This window comes from Typopeltis vanoorti, chromosome 8 (genome assembly GCF_054136105.1).
Source record: "Typopeltis vanoorti isolate ZY-2024b chromosome 8, IOZ_Tvanoo_1.0, whole genome shotgun sequence".
NCBI classification, from domain to species: domain Eukaryota; kingdom Metazoa; phylum Arthropoda; class Arachnida; order Uropygi; family Thelyphonidae; genus Typopeltis; species Typopeltis vanoorti.
The window spans coordinates 59847033-59871068 of record NC_143556.1 but is presented as its reverse complement, the minus strand read 5'-3'; the positions used below and the strand labels follow the sequence as shown (position 1 = coordinate 59871068).

Here is a 24036-nt window from a genome sequence, read left to right as displayed (position 1 = left end):
AAGAGGGATAAAATTACGGAAAAACTGCAACAAAACTGATTATTAATTTCTGCTCTATGATACTCACTACTGCCTCTGACAAATTCTACTTGCCACATATAAAAGTGCAAGTTCAGATCGCCGAGTAGAGAGAAAGAACAAACTTATTGAAATATACTTGATTTAAAAAAGGCGGAGGGTGACATTAGGACGATGGAAAGTAATCTAGATGGATTTTACTAATTCTATTCTTAAAGAAACTTAAGATGTCAATTCCTATAGCACAAATATTGTGTAAATTTACACAAGCATTGTGTAAATAATGGTTAGTGTCAATGTGGGGTCTCCCTCGATGAGTCTTTTGACTCCATGGAGACACCGTTATAATAATAATAATAATAAAATAGTCGTTTAAAGAAAATTTCAGAAAAACAAAAATAAATAAATAAATAATGCTTATATCTACATAATCACTTATGCCTTAAATTATTATTATTATATATATATATATAGGACAGGAAGATATTCTTTCGTCGCTTGTTACCAATAGCGTAGGAAATCAGTTGCGGTCGAGGGTAGTTGTCAAGGCCGTCCCGTCGGTATCGTATGGGAGCCAGTGATAGGATATATATATATATATATATATATATATATATATACACATACACACACACACACCAATTATCTGAAAAAGGCGCATAACCACGAATTTGTAAAGGGCACCAAAAACAAAGTTAACACTACTCCTGCCACAAGTACTGACTAAGTCTGAAGCGACGACACTACTATGCCGAGACAATGATACCATTGGAAGTACTTCTACTCACAGATATTTGCACTTTGTGTGTGTGTTTGATAAAAGCTATTCAAATTTATTGTAACAAATACTTGCAGATGATCTTAATGCAGTGCTACGATCTAGCGCCAGCCCTATTCCAGATAATGATTTTACGACCTTGATCTCCTCCCTCACTCTTTGGAGAAAGAAAAACTTCCATCTTCTCTCAGAAACCAATGTCTGATGCAAGTTTTTCTTTCTATACAGTAGCTAACATTCCATAATAGTAATGCCACCACTGTGATATCCCCCCCACCCAAGAGACATGTCCGTTCAATTAAAACAAAAGACTATTTCCTAACAAATCTCCCTCCCTAAATTAAAGATACCAAGAAATTATATATACTTGGTTTAATCCATTATCCAAGTGTAAGCAAATAAAGTTTGCGCCTGAAGTATCTTTTAGGACTGGGACAACTCATGGCAAAGGTGGTATAAGTTCTCGTCACTTGCCTCAGTATCTCCCATAATGCAAAGCACATCTCCTTGGGGATATGTATAATGCTATGCATTAAGGGAAGGGTCACAACCCAGATCGGTTTCGACCTATATTGAGGTCTCATCAGTGGAAGCCAGACCCAGAAGTGGTGATATTGAGATGGAAGTAATGGAGAAGTCATATTTCCATATACCAGTTGCCAAAAGGTGTCACACCTTATTATTAAAAATACTCTGGATTACAGATATAGTTCAACAAATCTTCCTCCCTTTAATACATTTTTAACACCACAAGTGTTTCAAAGCTGTCGTAGTAAAACTCCCGAACTATTTTCTCATCTCTAGTTTGACCTGTTCATTTTCAAAATAAATAACATCCATGAGAGGCTACAATTCAGGATATAAGGAATCCGGAGGATGTTCCACAACTTAACATCCGATCTCTTGGGTAGTCACTGAAGTAAACGTGATAGTAGCTTAGCATTGTCACTTAACAGTAATGGCTGTTCCCCCAGCATAAAAAAATTCATTGTTTCAACTTTCTCAAGATCTTCACATAGTTGTACAAATTTACTGTCATCCCTTTCACCAATACAGTCCAGGTGAATGATGTCTGCTGTCCCAAAAGACAGTCAATATACATTTTCCACCGGAAAGTTGAGAGTTGAATTTGATGACCTCTGTGAAGTACGACGGTGATATTTTATAGACGGTTTTCATTTTTTGCATCAAATATTCGATAATGTGTGCATCCCTTGCACTACACAGTCTTGTTGAATAACACCATGTTTTCATGCTTCGACGAACTTGTAAAATTTCCTCCATTGTGTCCGCGAAAACACAAGAAATATAACAGATCGTACACCGTTGTACCACTGAGGTGGAGTGATGAACGAACAATACAAGATCAGATACGTTTCAGTCACGCAAAAGCGAAGAGCAGGTTGGTTGTAGTTTGGGTTTTATTTATTTATACTTATCAATCCCACGCACGTTGGGCAGGTGACAGTGGCGCACTCAGGATTTAATCTTGGAGGGGGCCGAGCGCTCAGGATTTAACCTTGGGGGGGGGGGGGGGGGGAGTTGAGTAGACGTTTTGCGAATACACATTACACATCGCATACGACCTATAACTGAGCATCTGCAGTGATCGCTAATCCATAAGTAGCACACGACATAAATAAAATAAAAAAAATGAATTTTAATTAGGAAAAGATTTTTGGAAATTTTTCTAGTGTTTTTTCCTTTTCTTTGGGTAGACATAGAACACTCCTCACAATAAAAAGTCCCACATTTTGGAATCTGTGACCTAACTATTATACCACAAAACCCCACAATGTGTATCAAAAAGGACTGACAGAAATCTTAGGTGGGCTCTGAAAGGCAAAATGAAAGCTTGTTATAAAGGAAGCTAATCGCAGTTATGCCACTGTTCCGGATTATTTTCTGCCGTCTCCTCACACACACACAAAGTGAATGGTGCGAAACTGTCCATTATTAATTTTCAAGTAAGATGGCGTCTGATAAAGGACCAGGTAACACCGGTTATAGAACTTGGCCATTCCTTTGAATATACCAGGCATTTAAATTACAATTTTCACAAGGTTCTCTTAAATAATACATTACATTTACAATTAATTTTTTATTATAAAAACATTTCGTAAGTCTCTGCTTATTCTGTTATGGCAATACCCTTGGATTGGAAAATCCTGGGTTCAAATCCTATTTATGATACAAAGAGCAACTTAATAAGACTTTTCAACTAAAGGTAAATTAGCTACCTTCAGGCATATGTGGCAGATTTTTTCCTCTCAGAAACTCTGGTTTTGTATCCTACAGATAAACTCGCCAGAGAAATTAACAGACCCAAGATAGGATTAACAGTCCCATAATGATGTTAATTAGGTTTCTATAAAACAAAGTTATACGTGACCAAGACAGGCCAGTGAGTCTAACAGGAGAGAAGAATCTCAAATATAGTATTTCGCCTTTAAGTTTAATTAAGAGTGAAATGCAAAAAATAGAAACAAATCTAAATGCACAATTTATGGTATTAATATTATTTCCAAGCCTCTATGGAGTATAAAGGCTCACTGCAGGAAGTCAAATAATCACAGATTACAACTATTGTACTGTACCTTGCCTTGATTCACTGACGGAGCATTCAATCATATCACCTCTCCTCCGTCTGCGCGGTTAGCCTAGTGGCTTCGCAACCATATGCCTGGGGAAGGAGTGTCCAAGGTTCGATTCCCGTCGGCGACGAGAGGAGCTTAAGGATCTTCCTCAGCCATAGCCAAGTGAGCCGGTCTTGGGCGTGGACAGCAGGGTTTTTCTCCCCGGTTTAGTTGGGGGGGGGGGGGTCATCCCGCAAACCGACCCCGTGAACACACACGGATACAGTCAGGAAAACCTGACGATCCCTCCAGCCATAGATCTGAATTGTCAGCTATGCCCACCCGGATAAAAAAAGGAGAGGGGGGGGGAGGAATTGAGGTGGTGCCGTAACTCCCCGTAATAGGGTCTCACGCCCGTTGAATCACCATACGAAATAAATAAAACCTCTCCTCCAACCTCAGCAGACCACATTCCTTTAATCTGTCCTCATAGCCAACACTAAGTTGTTCACTTCTGCATTCTCTTTTTCTTTTCCTTCTTGTCCACATAACCAGGTGACCAGATCGAGGTACATAAATCCAAATGAAACCTGATTAGCGCCATTACAGTAGCAGTTTTCTGGATAGCCTGAACTTCAATTCCTTTTCCACCAAAATCCCCAGACCTATTCAAATCCTCTTGCAACAACACTCCTCCTGATTTATCTTCAGTAAACAACTGAATGAATATATCCTCTCAAACTCTGAACTATATCATCTATCATATGCTTCAGGAAGATCTAGAAAAAAAAACACCGTATAGTAATACCCCGCCTTTCGACGATCCGCTCACACGACACTTTTCAATTATGACTAGTGTCCGTTTACACCGACGCTGCATTCGCTCATACGACCGTTTTACTGACATGACGCTCCCGTGAATCAACCGATTAGCAGTTTTCGTGAACTGTTTGTTTACGACGTTTTTGCTCGCCACATCTGTTTGGATGTTTCGCTGTGAATTATCAACTGACTATTATTTTGTTGTTAAATAATAGCAGATAAAATTCAAAAGTCAGGGTGCTATTACTTCCAGTGAAAATAAAGACGCGTAAATCTGTTAATACTACGATTAAAATGGTTAAATTAAGTGACGATGAGGTATCGAACACTGAGATAGGCCGCAGGCTAAACTTACCTCACACTACTGTTGTTATAGTTGTTTAAAACAAAGAAAGTTCTTAGCGAAGTGAAATGCTACACCCGTTCATACTACAATTATCAGTAAGCGCGACAGTCTTATTGCTGGGAAAAACTTAATGGTCTAGACCAGTGCTTCCCAAACTTTTGGATGTAAAAGCCCCCCTTGGAAAAATTAAAATATTTCACGGCTCCCATCGGAAAAAAAAAATCGTAATATAGACATATATTATTATAATATTTGTTGTATTTATATTCAATGCAAAACATACACAGCGAATATTGCAAAAATCAAATGCAAATATTACATTTTTAGCATCTTACATACGCATTTGACATGCCACACTTAGTCTTAAAACATTTTAAATTTGTTTTTATTTCAAGGCCCCCCTCAACAAAACTAACGGCCCACAGTTTGGGAAGCGCTGGTCTAGACTAGATTGATGACCAAACTGGTTGGCATGTTTCCTTAAGCCAAACTATTCAGAATAAATTTTTTTTCGTTTGCGTATCTGACGTAATTAAATGTTTTTTTGTTTTTTTTTAGGCACATGTGTGTAAGAACACCCTTTAACAAACCCATACGGCTTTCTCGAAAAATTTCTATTCTCTCCAGCCTAGGTTTATATTCTGTCTCTAACCAGCATAGCACCTTCACCACTCACTGGCTTATATGCCAGACATCGATGTTTTAAAAACCTCTTTAAAATTCAAAGATGGTGTTCAAACAGAAAACAAATCATGCTGATCAACATTTCTCTTACTGTTCAAGAATTGCATTAGCCTCACTTTCCTGCTCATGTTCACATTGCCTTTTCTACCGATTCTTTAATGGATGGTGCACTTATGAGATTACAACCTATCCTCCAAAGTTGTGAGCAACACCTGTTTTCCAGTCTGACACATTCCCAATTGAATTACAGTCCAGCTTTAAATGCAATTGTACTAGCCTCTCAATCATTTTCCTTCAACCCTTGCTATGGCCATTTTATGTTATGATACCATTACACTGGCACTTCTTGCCCATGATGTCACCATTAACATGGTGAAAGGTGTTGTAGTTGCTCTTCATAAGAAGAGGTTTACAGGTATTAACAAAAAAAAAAAAAAAAAAAAAAAACCTGAGTTTGTATCATTTAACAGTATTGCATCTCTTCAGGAAAAAATGTGAGCCAGATGATGTAAAATAAAAATGTGAGAATGGAAAGAAGCCATCTACAGCACAGCTGGTCCACTATTGAACCAACTATTCATTACAAAATTATAAGATTGAATCGAATTAACTGAAACATCTGTGGAATGTTAGAATCAGTGGCGGCTGGTGACAATAGAAACAGATGGGGCCAGGGTCCAAAAACAACTTAATTTTTTTATATTTATATAGTGGTTCTATTATTGATTTATAGTTATTATTTCTATTACAATAATGTTTAGTCAGAAGCCATTGAGATTGTGAAGCACGTGCTTCACAATCAAAGAACTGCGTGCAATGTACATATGTGCCAACACAGTGACTGGGCCAGACTAAACTGGCCCCAAGATAAGCGTTGCACCCGGTAAACAAACATGATCGCTAGTGCACGTCTCACATACATGCCCTGTGCTCTACACGTATAAAATAGGGCCAGCCATGCTGGCCCCAGAGACCGTACCAAGTCGCATTATACAATATTGCCACAAAATACTACAGTAATTTTTTTTTTTTTTTATTAAACTATAAATAGTGTTGGAAATAGATAAAAAAATAATAATTACAAGATACATATTTTTTTAAAACTATAATTATTGGGCTAGTTATACAAATATAGGTGGGGCCCAGCCCCTATAGATGAGTTGCCCCTGGTTAGAATCATATACAACCCGCTAGCACTACTATAACCAGTTAGTGGATACCTTCAAAGCATATTGCCAAGAGAGAGAGAACATACATGCTGCACATTTACGAATAAAGGAACATGTTAATGTAATTCAAATTAATGGAACAATTTTTATTTATTTAATGACAAAATTCAGCTTAATGTTTTTATATTAGTACTTGTCCAATTAATCCTTACATGGTTTATTCTTCTGATCAGGGGTATGGAGTGTGAGAATGCCTCCATAAAACAATCCCTCCATTTCCCATACACTACTGACATTCCTTCCTTCTGCTCAAAGCTACCTCCTAAGCCTGTCAATAATCACCAGCTTTGTATTTCCACATAAATCCTTTCTTGAATGAGAATTCCTCATGTTTAGCAACCTCCCAAAACAAGATTGCATGGTCACTTTCCCTGATAAGAGGCAGAGTGGTCACAATGGTTATGGATACTTCCTTCAATGTTATTACCAGATATAACATTCCTTAATAATTATCCCTTAACTATATAAATTCGATTTTCATCTTGCAATGTGCCCTTTCCTCCCTGCAATCTATGTCTCCATAGTTGGAGTCCCCCCTAATAATTGCTCAGCCTACACTCATAGTGGTGCACTGATCTGTCATCCACATCTTTCTAAGGAACTATTGCAGCAATCAATAATATGTACAATCAGAGGCATAGCTAGACGGGGAGGGGGGGGCAGGGGGGCGATCCGTTCCTGGCAGCACTTTGAACCTTTTTGAACTTTAGGAGTTAATTCTAAAATACAGTCTCGAACTCATTTCCAAATATTGTAATACTACTGCGAATTTTCCTCACAATTGCTGAAAGTGTTGCTAGTTGTGAGAGGAGTTTTTCTAAATAAAATTGATTAAGAATTACCTACATTACTATGAAATAGACTTTGCCAATGTCATTGATGATTTTGCTAACAGAAAAGCAAGAAAAATAACATTTTAGAATGTTGAAATAAAAGTTTTTACTTCAAAAATAAACATAGTGTTTTAATTTATTTTCCTATAGGTTGTTTTGACTTTTTGTAGTATTTTTGGTGTGTATTGAGAGGGATGGCAAACTCAGGGACCGCCCCAGGTGGCAAAAGCGCTAGCTATACCACTGTGTACAATTGGTGTTGTTAGTCTTCAATCATACCAGATAGCCTCAAATGGACCATCTTCCTCAGATCTAAAATCATCCTTAACTTCTATTTTTAGTGGTTGATGTTTAGCTATCATCATCATCAGCAAGGTCTTCCTGTCCCATTCCTTCTATCCTTCCTGAAAATACAATACCCCTTACATTCTATCCCTGTAACTACATCAACCAGGCTTCACTAATGCCAATAAGTTTTGGCCAAGTGAAACTGGAATGATGCCAAAAACTCATTCCCTTTATTTCTGATGATCATATATGCACTTCATCCCTTTGAACCCACACTTACCCTTGCACGATATAATTACCAACCTCTATTCCAGTGGTTCTTAACTGGTGTTACCCGGAACACTTGTGTTCTGTGAACCGGTTACAAGTGTTCTGCAGCGAAAGATGTCACATGGCACAGTTCTGAGTGTAATTGGCTACTCTGAACCTAACAGCTGAAGACTGTTATGCATGTTGACTTCTAAACCAATAGAATATCGTTTATAGATCATGTGTTTGCAGGAAATATTATAACTACACACTGTTTTTGCACAGAGAATCCCTAGTTTCAAAAATATTACTGGCAATATTAAAACGAGTACTAGACCAAGTTGTAAATATGGTAAATTACATCAAGTCGAGACCTTTAAAAGTACACTTTTTTAAAAAAAAACTTTGGATATCTATGGAATCCAAGTACGAACATTTGCTTTTGCACACTAAAATAAGATGGTTATCCAGGGGTAAAGTGCTACTCCGAATTTTAGAACTTAATGAATGAATGGCCTTTTTTCAAAATGAAGGTACACGTGCTTTTGTAAAATGTCTTCAAAATGATATTTGGTGTGCTAAAATGGCAGATTTAGCTGATATTTTTAATTACTTAAATAGCATTAATACAAGTATCCAAAGAAAAATGAAAATATTTTGACATACACTGTCAAATTTTCAGCTTTTCAGAAAAAAGTATCTCGTTGGAAAAACCATAAATTAGAAAAAAAAATCTACATATTTTCCTTCGCTCCATAATAAAAAATGCCGAGGGAATTATTTCTGTTATAACAGAACATTTTTAACAATATTGGAAGAAAAGATTTCAAGTTACTTTCCTTACTTAAATACACAGTTATGACTGGATATGATATGAAATCCATTTGGCACAGTTAACACATCGAGTTGTGAATTTTCGTTATAAGAACAATTAGTTACCTCATCAACAGATCGTACTCTAAAAATGAAATTCTCTGAAATAGCTCGAGGAATTTTTGGATTTTTGTCCAAGCCAAATACCCAGCTCTCTCCACAAGGGCAGTGAAAATTTTGTGACAGTTTTCAACATCATATTTGTGTGAGCTTGGTTTCTCAATATTAACCAATATAAAAACTAAAAAGCATGAAAGACTTGCTAATATAGATATAGACAAAGAGATTAGGGGGTAGCTATATCACATATTAGACCTAATATTGCTGAAATCTTAGTTCAAGTATCGCATTAAAATAAGTCCCATTTTTATAAAGGCAAGTCCATGCATATTTTTATTGTTAGCTTTATGATCCTAATGCTTCTGTTGTTCCCCAAATTTTTCTTATAATCAAGTGTTCCATGACTTCGAAAAGGTTAAGAACCACTGCTCTATTCAGATCCAAAACCTGCGAAACTATATTTAGTATTGCATAATCATTTCTGTACTTGCACTCTAAGATAAATGAACCTGCAACCATCTCCCCTGGCAACATTAGTTTCCATGCCCAAACACTCACTTCTCTACAGAACAATCTCTCCAAATGCCTGTGCCCTTCCATATTCAAATATGACCATTTCAACATATCATTTATTATTACAGCTCTAGGCAATATACTCACTATCTTAGCTTTCACTTTTTTTGCTGGCCTATTTCCAACAGCCACCTTAGATCTCTTGCTATTTGAGTCATGGGTATCATCTCATCCAAATTCTCACCTTGCTTTCTTGTCATAGTCACAATCAATAGTTACTCCAGGAAAACATTTCTAACATTCTTTTTTGTACACCATGTGTTGCTGAATCCCCATACATCATCCCCACTCCCACAGAACTGTTAATTTCTAGCAGACCTGAATCTCTTTTCTCATTGCTTGCAAACTCTCGTGCCTTCCTTTCATTAATTTTTCCAATGCTCTCCTAATCTCTAATTTCTTCTCTTCTTATATCCCATCCAATATTTCCCTTGTTTTCTCTTATTCTTTTTGACTCTTATTTCTACTCTAGTTCTTCTTACATCAGTTAATGTGTCAAGTTTTCTAACCTCTCCATTCACCATCTTCAATTCAGTCCTTATACTTTCAATCTCTTTACTGACTGCCTCTATTTTCCCCTCCAATGACAGCTGTATACACAGTGCTAGGCCAGAACAATGGCAGTTCGTCCACATAAGACTTCAAATTTTTGACCTCCTTTTTGGCAACCTCTATCATTTTTCTTTCCAGGCATTGTAGTTCAGACAGTGTAGAGCTAATAAGAAATGGCAGGCCATCCTCACAAGACTCTAGATCTGTGACATAAGTTTGAGAATTAGCACTATCGGTACTGTATGAGTGGATAATTTGCACTTTGCTTCAGCCTAGTCAGCAGAATAGAGACCAGAACAGGTAGGGATCAAGACAGATGCTTCGTCCTTCTCTTTTTAAGCATTGGACTTCTAAATGCCTTTTAGTGGCACCTGTGACTGAGTTTGCTGCTTATCGCTTGAACTAGGGATAGCAGGCACTCCAGCTATTTTTATATATTTGTTTGTAGGGCTCATCATTGTGAAAGAACAATGCAACAAGTGATAACTCTCCAGCTTGTCTGTTATGTCCTTTGCAATGTGATATAATGAAAATGATTCAGATAAAAATTGAACAAGTCCATTGGAAGGATCTCCAATGGACTCTGTTGCTCTGAAGTCCACCTGGGTGTCAACTGATTTAAACAGCAGTTGAAAATGTGAGGTGATTCTGTATCTCAGTTGTGGTCCTTCTACTGTCACCAAATTTTGCACCAAACTGTGATTTTTGACTTATAAGATGTTCACCTGGCTGAGGAACAAAACCCAACACAAAACTCAGAAGTGCCTCACACCAATTCAGTCTGACACTACCTCCTGTAATTATCCTCAAATACTTCTGATTCTGGTTCTCTGATCTTTAAGAACACCTAGTTTTGTTACTATGATTAGAGTCACTAAGATGTCTGTAATACTATTTTTCTCCTTCTCCTTACTGATGATTTTGTTCTACAGTGTCACTGCATTCTGCTAGATGGCAAAAACAAAATAATAATAAAAGGTCTTTTGATTCACTTCCTGTTGAGTAAGATCTGAAGCATTACAAAGGTAACCTGTGACCTCTACTAAACCTTTAGCGCTTGCAGATTTTAGAAGCATAGAAAGCCAGTTGTGTGAAACATTCATTTCATGAACGTCTACAATTGCTTTCAGATCCACGAGTGATATCTTTGAGGATGGGATGTTTTGGTTGAAGAACCCTGAAGACCAGTGGTTTATTTATTTATGAGTATGTTATGTGCAAAAAATTTAGTTTAATATCTCATTTCTTCATGTAATCATATAGACCATGAATAACAGTAAAGATGACATGCACATCTTATTTCACATTAAGCATTTATGTAACACTGTTCAATTCCAACTCCTGACGTGCAACTTAAATATATTAGAGAAGGTTGAAGGATTAGAAGTGAATGAATGTGTATTTCAAATAGTGATCACTTTAAATGTCAGTAAGGAGTGAAACTAAGGTAATTTCACCAAGTTTTACAAAAATGTGATAAGCAACTGCCTATTCAATGAGTCATGCAACAGGATGACTACCTAACAGTAACTCCTTACGACTCCCACAGACAGTTTGTATTTCTTCTGTGGTTAAGATTTTGGAAAAACTGATAACAGAGAGAGAGAGAGAACATAATTCCTTGGGAAGTTTCATTTGGACAGATGAAATATTATTTAGACCAACATGGATTTGTTAAGGAGGAACGCTTTTGTTTTCATAATAAAGTAACAACAGTAGTGGATAAGGTAAAAAGGTATATACAGTACTGTAATTTTTCTTTGATTTTTCAAAAGACACGGATAAGGTGTCAAAGTTCATGCTTAAGTTCCAATGTATGGGTTTAGATACAGCAAAGTAGAATGGAAATTGATTTAATTATGTACAGGGGGAAGTCAGCAAGTCTGAGTATCTGGGATCCATTATTAACGTGAAGAATTGCTGTTCAGAAAAAGATTAGGAAATGGCAAAAACAACAGTCAGGGACTTGTCTAAAATCTGGAAGGATTAATCTATCTCCACAGGAACAAAGTTGAGGATTTTGGATGCAGCTGTTTTTTCCAACAGTGACTTATTGGAGCTGGAACCTAAAGAAGTCTGAATAGAAAAAGGATAACTGCTTTTGAGATATAGTGTTACAGAAAGATGTTGAAAATATCATATACTCAAAGGCAGACAAAACATATGAATGCAAGAAAGGATCAATAGAACTTTAAGGCTCCTTAAGGATATTGACAGAAGAAAGTTTAAATACTTTGGACACATTGAAAGGATGGAAGGATTCTCAAAACAGTAACAGAAGATAAAGTTCATGAGATGGATGGATGACGTCGAGTGACTGATCTTCAGGGCTGAAGATCAGAAAAAGCATACAACAGCACCACCTGGTAAGGACTGGTGTGGCACACCAATGAATAGATGGATGTATAGGGGAGCAGTATCAGGGAGAAAGTCAAAAGGAGGTTCACAGGATTCAGTTCTAGGATCATTAGTGTTCAAGCTTTATGTCATTTATGCCAATGGTAATTGTAACTAGATTACAAATAGATATCACTTGTTTGTAGCTAACAAGCTTAGAAGGGTTACTGACAAGTGACATGGTTCTTCAGGAGGATTTCAATGAGGTGAAAAGATGGAAAAATGAATGGGCAAGTTTCATACTGACTAATGTAAGGTTCTGAAAGATGGGAGTAACAGATAGGAATTTGCATATTATTTTGGTTAAGTTGCACTGAAGCAGTGCAGGATGCAAGGGTTAGGATCTGATGGTAGACAGAAGTTTAGAAGCCATATTGCAAAAAAACAAAGACAATCCAGATGTTCTCAATATTGCAGATCATCTGGATTGTCTTTATGTTTTTTTATCACCCTCTCTACTCTGCTGGCTAGCAGAGTAGACAGGGTGATAGTTCCACTGTATAAAGCCTTCATCATCTGGTTTACTGTGCTCAGATGTGGTTAGAGGGATATGAAACAAAACTTTGAAGAGGGTACAGAAGTGGATAACAAAAATCATATCAGGACTGCAAAACATTGGTCATGGTGAGAGACCAAAAGGCATGTAATTTGCAGTCTGTTGAACAGCTGATTAGACATTTAAACTGTTGAGATATTTAATGGATTAATACTGGAAGAAATGTTTCAATAAGGGAGAATGAAAGGAAGAAACAAATGACACGAGAACATCTGGAAACAGACAAAGGAAGTAATGAGTAAGAAGGAAGTTTTTTCCATGGAATGTACTGCCCAAGAAGGTGGTAAAAGTGCAGAAAGTACAGTTAATTCAACATTGACTATGGCACTGTGATGTGATAGCCAATATCATACAGCATATCACATTGTGTTGTGATTGTTGTGTAGTCAGTGTATCCTGTCTATTCTAAAAATGGGAAATAGAAATCTACTATTTACCACATCACCTCAATCCTCTCCTGCAGTCTACTAGCTGATCTCAACTTACAAACACCACTGGACACATGCCATGGAAAGGTTCAGAAAAAAGTGCTGTTGCTCTTGACATTTCCAGAGCTTTTGATTACATCTGGTTGTTCATTGCATGTCACAGTAGATAGCTCCTTCTCTTTGAGTTTTGCCACCAATGCAGAAGTGCCTCAAGACCCTACTCAAGCACCTACCCTCTTTCTCCTGAACTTAAATTGAAGGCACTAATCCTATTCACAGTTTTGCTGATGATAATACTCTCCATTCATCCTACTCGTTTGACAAACCATGCAGTACTCAGACAATGAACATGAAGATAATTTTCAATCAGCCAGTGCCTTAAACACTGATCTCCATACCATCCTTCAATGGGGCCTATTCATCTTCATTGCCACCAAAATGCAGGTTTACCTTTTCTCTCACAAACATCTCACTCATCTAACCTTATCTTCATTAATGTGCAAATCACCAGACAGGATCAGATCTCTCTCTCTACTTGGAGTAATATTTACTTCTACCTTCTTCTGGAATAAACATATCAATAGGTTCTGCACCATCTAAAAAACTAGGCATTCTTTTCAGCTCAAGATGCTGTTTTTCACAGCCACACCCACCTACTAACTTGATACAAATTCCAAATAAATTCATCCTTAGAATACTGCTCACATGTAACAGTAATGCACCTAAAACTTCCCTAAAATATTTTTTATGCTGTCCACAGGAGAGCAATTCAGCTCATAGATGAACCCTTCCTTACAGACTCACTTCAACTTCTACCTCTCATATGCAATGTTTCAGCACTGTCTATTCTACAGGGCTTCCATGGTCACAGCTCCACTGAACTGGCAACCATCACTGCTCCACTTTGTTGGGTCTGTTAAAACAAGCAGAAGCTGTCCAAGCATGCCTTTTCAGCTACACAAAACACACTGATCCTGCTTCTCTTCCTCTTTTATTCTATCTACTCTGTTCTCTAGAAGAGTCTTCCTCATGAAGCATTCTGAAAAACAACCTGCAACTCCAAGAAAATAGCAATAAACTTCTTTCTCAATTGTCACCTGCAGCTCACACATGACAGTGTGCTTAGAGGTTCTTTGACCACATGTTTGGGATAAAACACACACATACCTGAGGAGCCAAAAAAAAAAAAAAATTCTGAAAGAAACTTTGAGAAGAGCAAGCCAAGTTCAGGCCAAATAGGGATTGCTAGGATTTTATTATTCAAGACAACTAATCAAGAAATCGTGGGAATTTAAATTTTCTAGCTATGGAAATAGCAAATATCAAGGCTCCAAGATGAAAGCTGTTCAAAATGTTATAATTTTGAACAGCTTTCATCAGTTATAATTAGAGGTAAAGGATGATGGTTTGATGTAAAACTCTGCTTGGTTTCAAAGTATATTACATGAAACAAGAAATATTTGTTAATCAATGCCCAAGCATAAGCAAAAAAGTTTTTGCAAACTTTGCTTATGCTTGGTTAAAAGATTAGAACAAGAACATAATTTCTTGTCTAATATAAATAAGAATAAAGATATTTGGAAGGAACTTGGATTAGCAGAACTAATCCAAGATGATGTACACTAAAAATAAATTGAAGAGGAAAGGTCAGCAAAACAGGTATTTAATGCCAGGAAAAAAAGATCCAGAAGAAACCAAGGATTGATGCAATTAGAATTGCTTCAGAAGACTGAAATATAAAATCCAACAATATTGGTGTCTAATATAGACTAAATTAAAGGAAAATTTTCAATATGAAATTAATAGTGTAAACTAGTTGTACTATTATAGTATCCTGTATATCCCTTGATGGTATACAGGATACTATATTGTTCTGTATAATGCCCCAATGGAAGTGCTGAAGAATCATAGATAACTGGGAAGTGACTACCAGGGTTCTGACTTAATGTCCAGTCTTCTCCTTTCTGTGTTGCACTCAACTAAGTACCCAGTTGAACCAAGATGAAGAGTGAATGACCAAAACAGAAGAATGTTTGTAAGCACATGTTTATAACATTTTGAGCAGAGATAGCTGGTTATCATCACTTGTGCACAAGAGCAGATACATTCAAGCTGCAAAACGTAAGTTAGTCAAAAATATATTCATCTGATTACCATCATTTTTCTATCGAAGTATCTATCAAATTTTTGTTCCTGCAATATATGCTATTGATAGGAAGAACTGTAGAGATTCATCTTCAGAAACATAAAGGTTATTCTAGAATACTAATGTGATGTAATGCTGAACACCACCAAGAAACAACCTATCGAATTTGTACTGAGAACTTATATTTAAAAAATAAAAATAAATAAAAAATATCAGAATTCAGAATTTTTGTTTCAAACAATACATTTAAGTTGTGTTTTCCACTCCCATTCTATACATATTTTTGCTCTACAATCAGCATACTATCATTACTACACTTTGTGCAGTAGGCATTTGCCATCTGCCTCTTCCAGCAAGGATATATGAAAATTTTTTCTTTTAGAAGGTAAGCTGATATTCCTGATGGTTTTCTGGTAGAGTTTGTAAAATTACTGTGACCATAGATCAAATCCTTGAAAAGTATGTTAGTTTGTTGAAAACCTTATTAGCAAACATTTGTCAAAATTACTACTGAGTAGTTTCATACAATACCATTCTTTTAAATTTCTCTATTTATTATTTTCATTAGAAGTATATGCTTATAAAATTAAACTGTTTATTTTTTGGCATTCCACAAAAGCAGAAAGAACCATCAAGGTATTAATCTTTTTTTAGTAGCGGTTTCGGTGAGTAACTGCCTTTTTGAAGTTGGTTTCACACCTGGTTTCCCAGTGGAACCACATGCAAAAATTAATTATGCAAAAATATTTTTTTACTAAAAACTTGGCAAACATATTCCTTAACTGTATAAATTTAAGATAAAAATTAAAAAAATATAGTATATATAATGCTTTTACTTCTTGGTAATCAAAGGATTCAACATCTAATGAAAATTTAAATTTCACCTTTTCATAAACAACCAGTAAAAATTACTGATTCTGAGGATAAACTTCAGAAAGCTGACTAAAGAAAATAGCCACTGATTTTACAATGATTATCATTTAAAAAAACTGATAAAAGCCTTTTTCTAACCCCCCCCCCCCCACCTCTATACCACATAATGATGCCTGGAAGCAATATTTAAACTTTAGATTCATCTTTTAGTCTGATATGAACTATTTTTTTTTTTAAATATTCAGATTGAAGAGGACTCAAACATTCAACAATTGAAAAAGTGAGAACCTAAAGGTTCAGGTATGTGGTTGATGAAGGGAAAGAAAGAATAACAAATCAAATTAATATTGATTTTTCATTCAATGGTCTGAAGTTATTTTAAATTATATCTGACAGTCCTCAACACTGCCAGTGATAAATGGAGACACTGATGTTCAGTGCATAACACATCTTGAAAAAAAAATTTTATTTCAAACTACTTACGAGAAATTTGTTGATTATGAAGTTTTTCTGGTACAAAAATAAAATAAATATATATATTAATATAAAAAGTACAATTAATATTGACTCAGATAATTCAGATATTCCTTGTTATTTCAAATAAGCCAAATTCGAATATGTATATTCCTGCTGCCCGCAAAAGCGGTTTAAAATCGAAGAGTATGCAGTGCATTTGGGAGCCCCAGACATAAAATGATACGTCTGCTGAAAACGTCCACTGTAAAAAGAAGAAGAAAAAAAGTTTTAAAATAACAATTTCACATTTAGGATGACTGCCATATGCTTACTAAGCGCAATAATGCAATAATTCGTGCACATGTGTGAACGAACACACTCAATTATTCGAATAAGTACAAAATCAGCACTGGCTGCAGTCCAAAATACTACGGAGTTTGCAGTTCAAAACGCTTGACTACACGTGTACGGAATATGGAGTCTTAACAGGTGACTCCGCGATCTTTTCTAGAAACTGCTAGGGATGCGAGAATCAGAAGGAAAAGCAATAGACCAATTTGTCCACTCATGAGTGCACGTACATACACAAGAGGAACACCACAAACAAATAACCTAGAAAGAAGATTCATTTGATATTCCTTATATAAGGAATATCAAATGAATTATCTTATTGTACAAATGCAACCATTACGAGTGATGCTAATTATTTGTTTATTTTATTTATTTATTTTGTTTTTGTAGAAACGTCACGCTACCATATATAAAGAAATAATTTCAGTCAAATACACGACGGTGCCGACCTTTTGCATTAAACATCATTTGACATTATTCAATCAAAAATAACATATACTGGATTAATAAAACCACAACATGTTTTAAGTTGCACAATATCGAAGACAAATATAGTCAACAAAGCTAAGAAAGTCAGCGTTTAACTTCTCAAATACATGCAAGACACGTGTAGCGTTAAGGCTTACTTACCTACGAAGATATACTGCTACAAGATACACATGGGCTTCGTCTGTCTGCCTTACATGAGCATAAAAATCATGCAAAAAATGATGTGAATGGCCTCGACGGCATATATTAAGTATTGAACATCAACAATTTGTTTCAGTTTTCGTTAATAACACACACGTATCGCACAACCACGCAAATGTAACTTTTCTCCGGGAGACCAAAAAATGTGGCCGGTTTCAACCGCCCAACATTAGGAGAATACAAGCACTAGACTCAAGAATAGATCGATTTTCTCCCGTCAAGAAGCGCCTCTGGACTGGCACATATCTATTAGTGAAGTTTATTTCCACAAGATGGCAGCACCGCATACTGGCATTTTGCCAAACTCAGCACAATATTTTAAATAATTACAGTTATATAATTTGTTCTTTCAGTTTAGAAAGTAAACTGTTTAGAAACTTTAATTCAAACTACACGACGAACAGACTAATATTCGGAAAGTTGTAAATATGTAACTTCCTGATATTATTGTACTTTTTGTTAACGTGGATTATATCTCTGCTCTAGAGCCAAAGCATGAAACTTTTTTCAAGCCACTTAAGACAGTTTTCAATAAGTACTTATAAAATCAAATGTTCAGCTATATACACTTCTAGCAAACCTTACAAACAAGTTTAATAACGCTTAAGTACACTTTAAAAACAATGAAAAGGTATAGAGTATTTGCAAATCTCTTCCAGCATTTTTTTTTTACAAAAAGGCGGAATCCTTACCAAGAGAGTATGTGATACACAATTACATTATGCAATGCATAGATTTGATACCTTAATAGTGTCTTTATATGGAACTGGCTGTTATATAATACAAATCGTGTAATTCTAATTCCCGTCCGCGGGGTTAGCCTAGTAGTTTTGCGTTTCGCAACCATATGCCTGGGGAAGGAGTGTCCCAGGTTCGATTCCAGTCGAAAACGTGGGAAGGAGTGTCCCAGGTCCCGTCGAAAACTTAAGGAACTTCCTCAGCCATAGCCAGGCTAGCTGGTCTTGGGCGCTGGCAGTAGGGTTTTTTCCGCCAGTTTATCTAGCGTTTTTCATCCCGCAAGCAGGCAAACCGACCCCGTGAACATACGCTTCTACAATCAAAAATATATCTGCTCCAGCGGCAAGCTAGGCGACAGGTCGGCTTGAGGGGGGGGGGGTACTAACAAGAAGTCGCAACTAAGTAACATGCGGACCCTGCATAGGAAGCGGGAATAACGCGTAGTGAAAGAAGTGCAATTCTAATTCCTATCGTCCTATTAGAGAGCGTTAACAACTAAATCTGGTACATCGATTAGACTATTAGGATCAGCAATGTAATAATTTCGTTTGTCTTTTGTTTCTTACTGATCTTGAGCATCAGGGATCCTTTTAACGAATCATGAAACGCAGAGGTAACCGAAAGCCTGGTGGACGAAAGAAGCGAGCACCCCAAAAAGTTACAAATAAAGTGGGACAGAATGTACAACGTTTCCATGGCAACAAGGTACCGATTTCAGCAGCTGGATGATAAGATGCACACAGTACTACTGCGAAAAGTTCTGGGTCCGAATTTAATGTATATCACAGAAATTGTTATTAAAAAAAACAACTATATTTTAACTTGCTGAGCACCAATATAAGGTGCAAATTCTAATATTAAGGCTAAGGTGCTGTTAGAACTTTCTAGTCAGTACCAATGATTGTTACCGATTGTAAAATAGACATTGGATTTTTCCTCGTATTTAAATATATGTTTTAACTAAAAGATATCGAAGAGTACTATCAGGTATAATTTCAAATAAATTAAATTGAACTCATTGAGAAACTTGTTCACTGGCCATTCCAGGCAAGATTTACCCAATCAAAAATTCGATCTGGTTTCAGCTTCGCAACATAACAAAAAATTCTGTCTTGTTCTGTTTTTCACTCTTCTGAGCCACTTTAATAGAAGCCATTGACTGATTGCGATGGAAATGTCAGCCATTACCAGTAATATCAGTTTGAGTGAATTGTCCCGATATTATGCAACAAAATATAAATAGAGAAATATAAAATCGCAATGAATAATAACCGTTTTTACTGAACTGGTTGTGTCAGCTAAGTACATTACCACAGTGAAGAACTCGCAGGACAAGCAAAAGAAGACCCACGGAGAGAGAGAGAGAAAAAAACGATCCCAGACATTCGGAAAGTATGTGACAAAAAAGACCACATTCCCAAATGTCATTGTAACTATTTCCATTACTAAATTTGTATATAGAGCATTAATTAGGTTCTAATGCTGAGAGACTCCAATCTCTATAGCGACATCTTTTATCTTATTTCACTATGGCTTACAAAACGATTCGATACACTCTACACTAGCAAGCACTTATTTTTCCCCATGTAGCCCCACCCACAAAAAGTTGTAAACCTGTAATAAACCTATTAATTTTGTAAATTTTTTTTGTATTTGCTTTATTTTTTACATAATCCGGACACCTTGCTCTAAAAACTAAACATGAAACTTCTTTTCAAGCAATTTCGGGCCTCCCTTTAGCAAGGGGGGGGGGTCTCACACCATTCGATTAAATTTCTATAAAACGCAAGATTGTCGAAACAAAAGTTATAGTATATTTAAGGCAGTTAATTCTCTTTTAGATGTTTCATAAAATACATTAGCAACTGTTAGATAGGTATTGTACGCAAGTTATTCCAGCATTCTCGCTGAGTAACTTTTTTTAAAATTTTGTATTTGGTATCCTTATCAAAATGTATTTATCCATTCCAAGTTTGATTTCATTCAGACTATTTGAGAACTAAAAAGGAGCGAGGAACGTGTTAACATCTCATAACTCCTGCTGTGACTAGATGAAATTTAATAAGATTTGAGATTTAGGATACAGGCATCGTGTGTGTGTGTGTGTCAGTACAGTAACGAGGGTATGAAGCGCCTGTGGCAAGTGTCCAACTTGCAACTCCCCTAACCCAAAAATGACAAAAATTTTGAAATCTCACAAGTTAAATTTTACTAAATGCAATATGTTAAATACTTACTATTAACCCCATCAAAATGAGTTGCAGTGTGTTGCAGAATTTGTGTGTCTAAAGCGGCGTATTGCCGAAATTTAAAAATATAATATAAAATAGCGGACTTTTATAACTATTATTTACGTTTTGCGCCCCAAACCTAGTTGCGCCCGTGGCGGGCGCCTCTTTCACCACGCCCTCATTACGGCACTGGTGTGTACGTGCGCGCATAGGACGATGTCCATTCAAGAAATTCGGTTTGGCTTTCATTTAGTTTTAATCCAGTTTTTATTGGCAAACGACATTATTAATAATATCAAACAGATTATTAATAAATCAACTAACAGTTTTTATTTCCCAAAGGGAATAGGCGAGGTCAATTCAGCTCTATCTTTTGAAGACTCGATGGCAGCTAACCTCTTTCTTAGTCATCATAGATAGGTGGAAAAGGCCAATGATTTTAAAGTCATCTGGGAATGAGTGTATAGCATACAGCTGCCGCTATCTGGTTGTCCTAATTTTAACACTGCATATAATTTTATGAAATAGTGTGAGTTCTACGGTCGATTTTTTTTTGGATTGTGGAATTAGACATAAAAGTTTCTGACAGAAACAATCCTACTTGCTCGTGCCAGAGATCAACTAACTCAGAAACCGGTCGAAGACTGGCTTAAAAAGATATTAGCTGGCGAATGGAATCAAACTAATAACGGTCTTAGTTCTATAAATGCAGATACAATTTAAACAAGGCTACAGAGGCACCCCCCCCCAACAACAACAACAACTGAACGAAGTTCGATCATCTACGCGTGGTCAAATTTAGTTCGATTGCATTAATTTTTGCTAGATTCTTGTCCAGGTGTTTGAGACTAGTTGAAGAATCTTTTCCATCATTTCAGGGTGGTTGTTTTTTTTTTCCGTTATAACTGGACTGTTTCATGGTTCAAATTACGTCAGTAGTACATGTCCAAAACTGCTAAGTTCAGCTAACTGTTGATAACAAATGGTGTTACAACAATGCTATTATCTCTCTCTCTGTGAGTGAGAGAGAGAGAGAGAGAGAGAGAGATTGTCTGCAATCATGGCCTTACTTCTTGTTCTAAAATAATCGACTAAAATAGACTACAAATAATAGTACGAAACGAAAGTTGAAAAAAGAAAAAAAAAAAAAAATCGGTCAACAATCACTGCTTGCATACAAGGTAACGTTATGGAGTTCAACGCATGGAAACAAATTTGCATAATGATGTGGACTAAAGAAACCTTTTCAAACGAAACTGATAGACATTAAATATACCACATAACTGAATAGTCATAAAACAGTATGAATTTCTACCTAATAAAACAAAAAAATTCAGAAAAAGCAATGTTTAAAAACGAAGACAATATAAATGAGAAAAAATTATGATAAATATAAAATTTAGCTAAATTTTGCGTACTAACAAGTGATATAAGTTAGTTATATTTAAGCTGTTATTTTTTTTAAAAAACGATAAGTATTAAATAATACATAACGACTAAACATGAGCCCAGACAATGAGAAAAATTTGCATTTATAGAGCGATGCCTTGCTAATTTAAAGAAAATCGGTTAAGCACCCATTGTATATTTTTTTTTTCCTGGTTGTATAAAAGTTATTCCTGGATAACTAAGTTTGTACATACGTTCGTTAGCACTAAATTATTCCTGAAATTCGGTTTTGAATCTTCACAAAAAAGTGTCGAGTGCTCTCAATCTTTGTTTCAAGCTAACAATTTGTGGTGACAGATACAGGGTAGTCCATAAGGCAAGAAATGATTTAAAATAAGTGGTTTTTCATAACTAATAAAATTTCCAGGTTCTGTATTTCATTATAACAAAAAATAATTAATAAATAAAAAAATTATCAAATGCTTAAAGCCCTTCATGACGTATGGGCCACCCTGTATATATAAATTCGCTCTGAATGGAATTTGATCTTCAGAATGGTCCCCGAAGCATGTCCAGGCTGAGTTAAGATTGTTATGTTTCAATTTCAATCGGATCGTTCTTACCGTCAAATTTGGCAAAACTATTTGCATTGACATTTGCCATTTCACTTCTGAAGAGACAAAATTTAATACAATTTGGTTTTGAATCAAATCATTTACAGTTACAAAAATATATAAGAAAATTATACCTTGAATGGCGAGTTTCGGGGTGCCCATGACTTAACTGACACACAATTTCATTACGCTGTTCAGAGGAACAATTATGTTATGTGATTTTTGTGGTACAGAATATCATACTAAATGGCATTTATCAGAATATGACCACTTGCACTGGAATAAATGTTTGTTACGACAACCTATAAAATATTGGTGATACCAGCAGTCCAACATAAATGGACCGATGTCATAGATGTAGAAAGATCTGTCGAGAACTTGCGATGCTTTTTTTGTTGTTGTAAATTTCATTGAAGAAAAGGAAACCCATAACATATTTAATATCATAGGTAATCTAAGGATTAATTTGGAAACCCTGATCAAGAGACTAAAATATGGAACTTTTTAAAGCCATTTTAAGTTTCCAATAATCGGGGTGGTATCCACTCTGTTAAACAGCTGTTTGCTACCATCCAAAAGTTCACATTTGATGGTCTTAAGCTAAGCATGTGTCTGTCTTCGTTTCGTTCTTCATGCTGGCCAGTTCAATACTCGAAGAAATTTGTGTTGGCCATGTGCTAAATCGGTGTACAACTATTTCATTCCATGGATATTCCAGAAGATGGAAGTAAGAGCTCCGTTGTATCTTTAGACTAGCCTGAGTGTATACCTTGCAGTGTAATCAGGCTTACTGAGATGTTAAAAAATGTGCACCATTCTGGGGACATGCTTCAAAATTTCAAGAGGAGCCTCTATAGTCAGACTTAAAAAATTTAAATACAATAAGACTAGAAGAAGGTGGAGTATAACATTTCTCCAAACAAAATCCTTTAATCGTTCCACGGTTCTAAATATCACATGCTGTGCACCATTAGGATAATGGTTTTCGTTCGTTATGATAGCGGTTGTACGTGGCCTTGGAAATCCATACAGTGCCCCCCCCCCCACACACACACAGATAGTTACAGCAATGACAAGTCTACCTGATAGTGATTGCTGCGATGAATAGCATCAGTAGCACAACTACGATTTCCAGATCTTGTTTCCTCTCCCTTCTACAGCAAAAGCTTTCAGAAAAGTCCTCAATTGAGAGTCCCCCATAGTTTTCGAAGCACTTCAAGGAACAAGCGAAGCTTTCGTTCCTTTCCCGTATTGCGGAACTGGTATCACGATATGCCCCATTGAAC

The 24036-nt window shown here is 36.2% G+C and overlaps 1 protein-coding gene across 3 annotated transcripts in view; it reads right to left on the bottom strand.

Moving 5' to 3' along the window:
- The window catches only part of LOC150104027 (influenza virus NS1A-binding protein homolog), a 266485-nt gene that overhangs the window by 182178 nt on the left and 60271 nt on the right, over positions 1–24036 (bottom strand). The window contains exon 1 of one of the 3 annotated variants that reach the window (XM_090397249.1): positions 17719–17941. The exons of the other annotated variants lie outside the window; for them this stretch is intronic. The gene's annotated coding sequence lies outside the window, so the exon portion shown is untranslated. Of the gene's footprint in view, positions 1–17718; positions 17942–24036 lie in introns of those variants that run through there. 3 annotated transcript variants of the gene reach the window in all.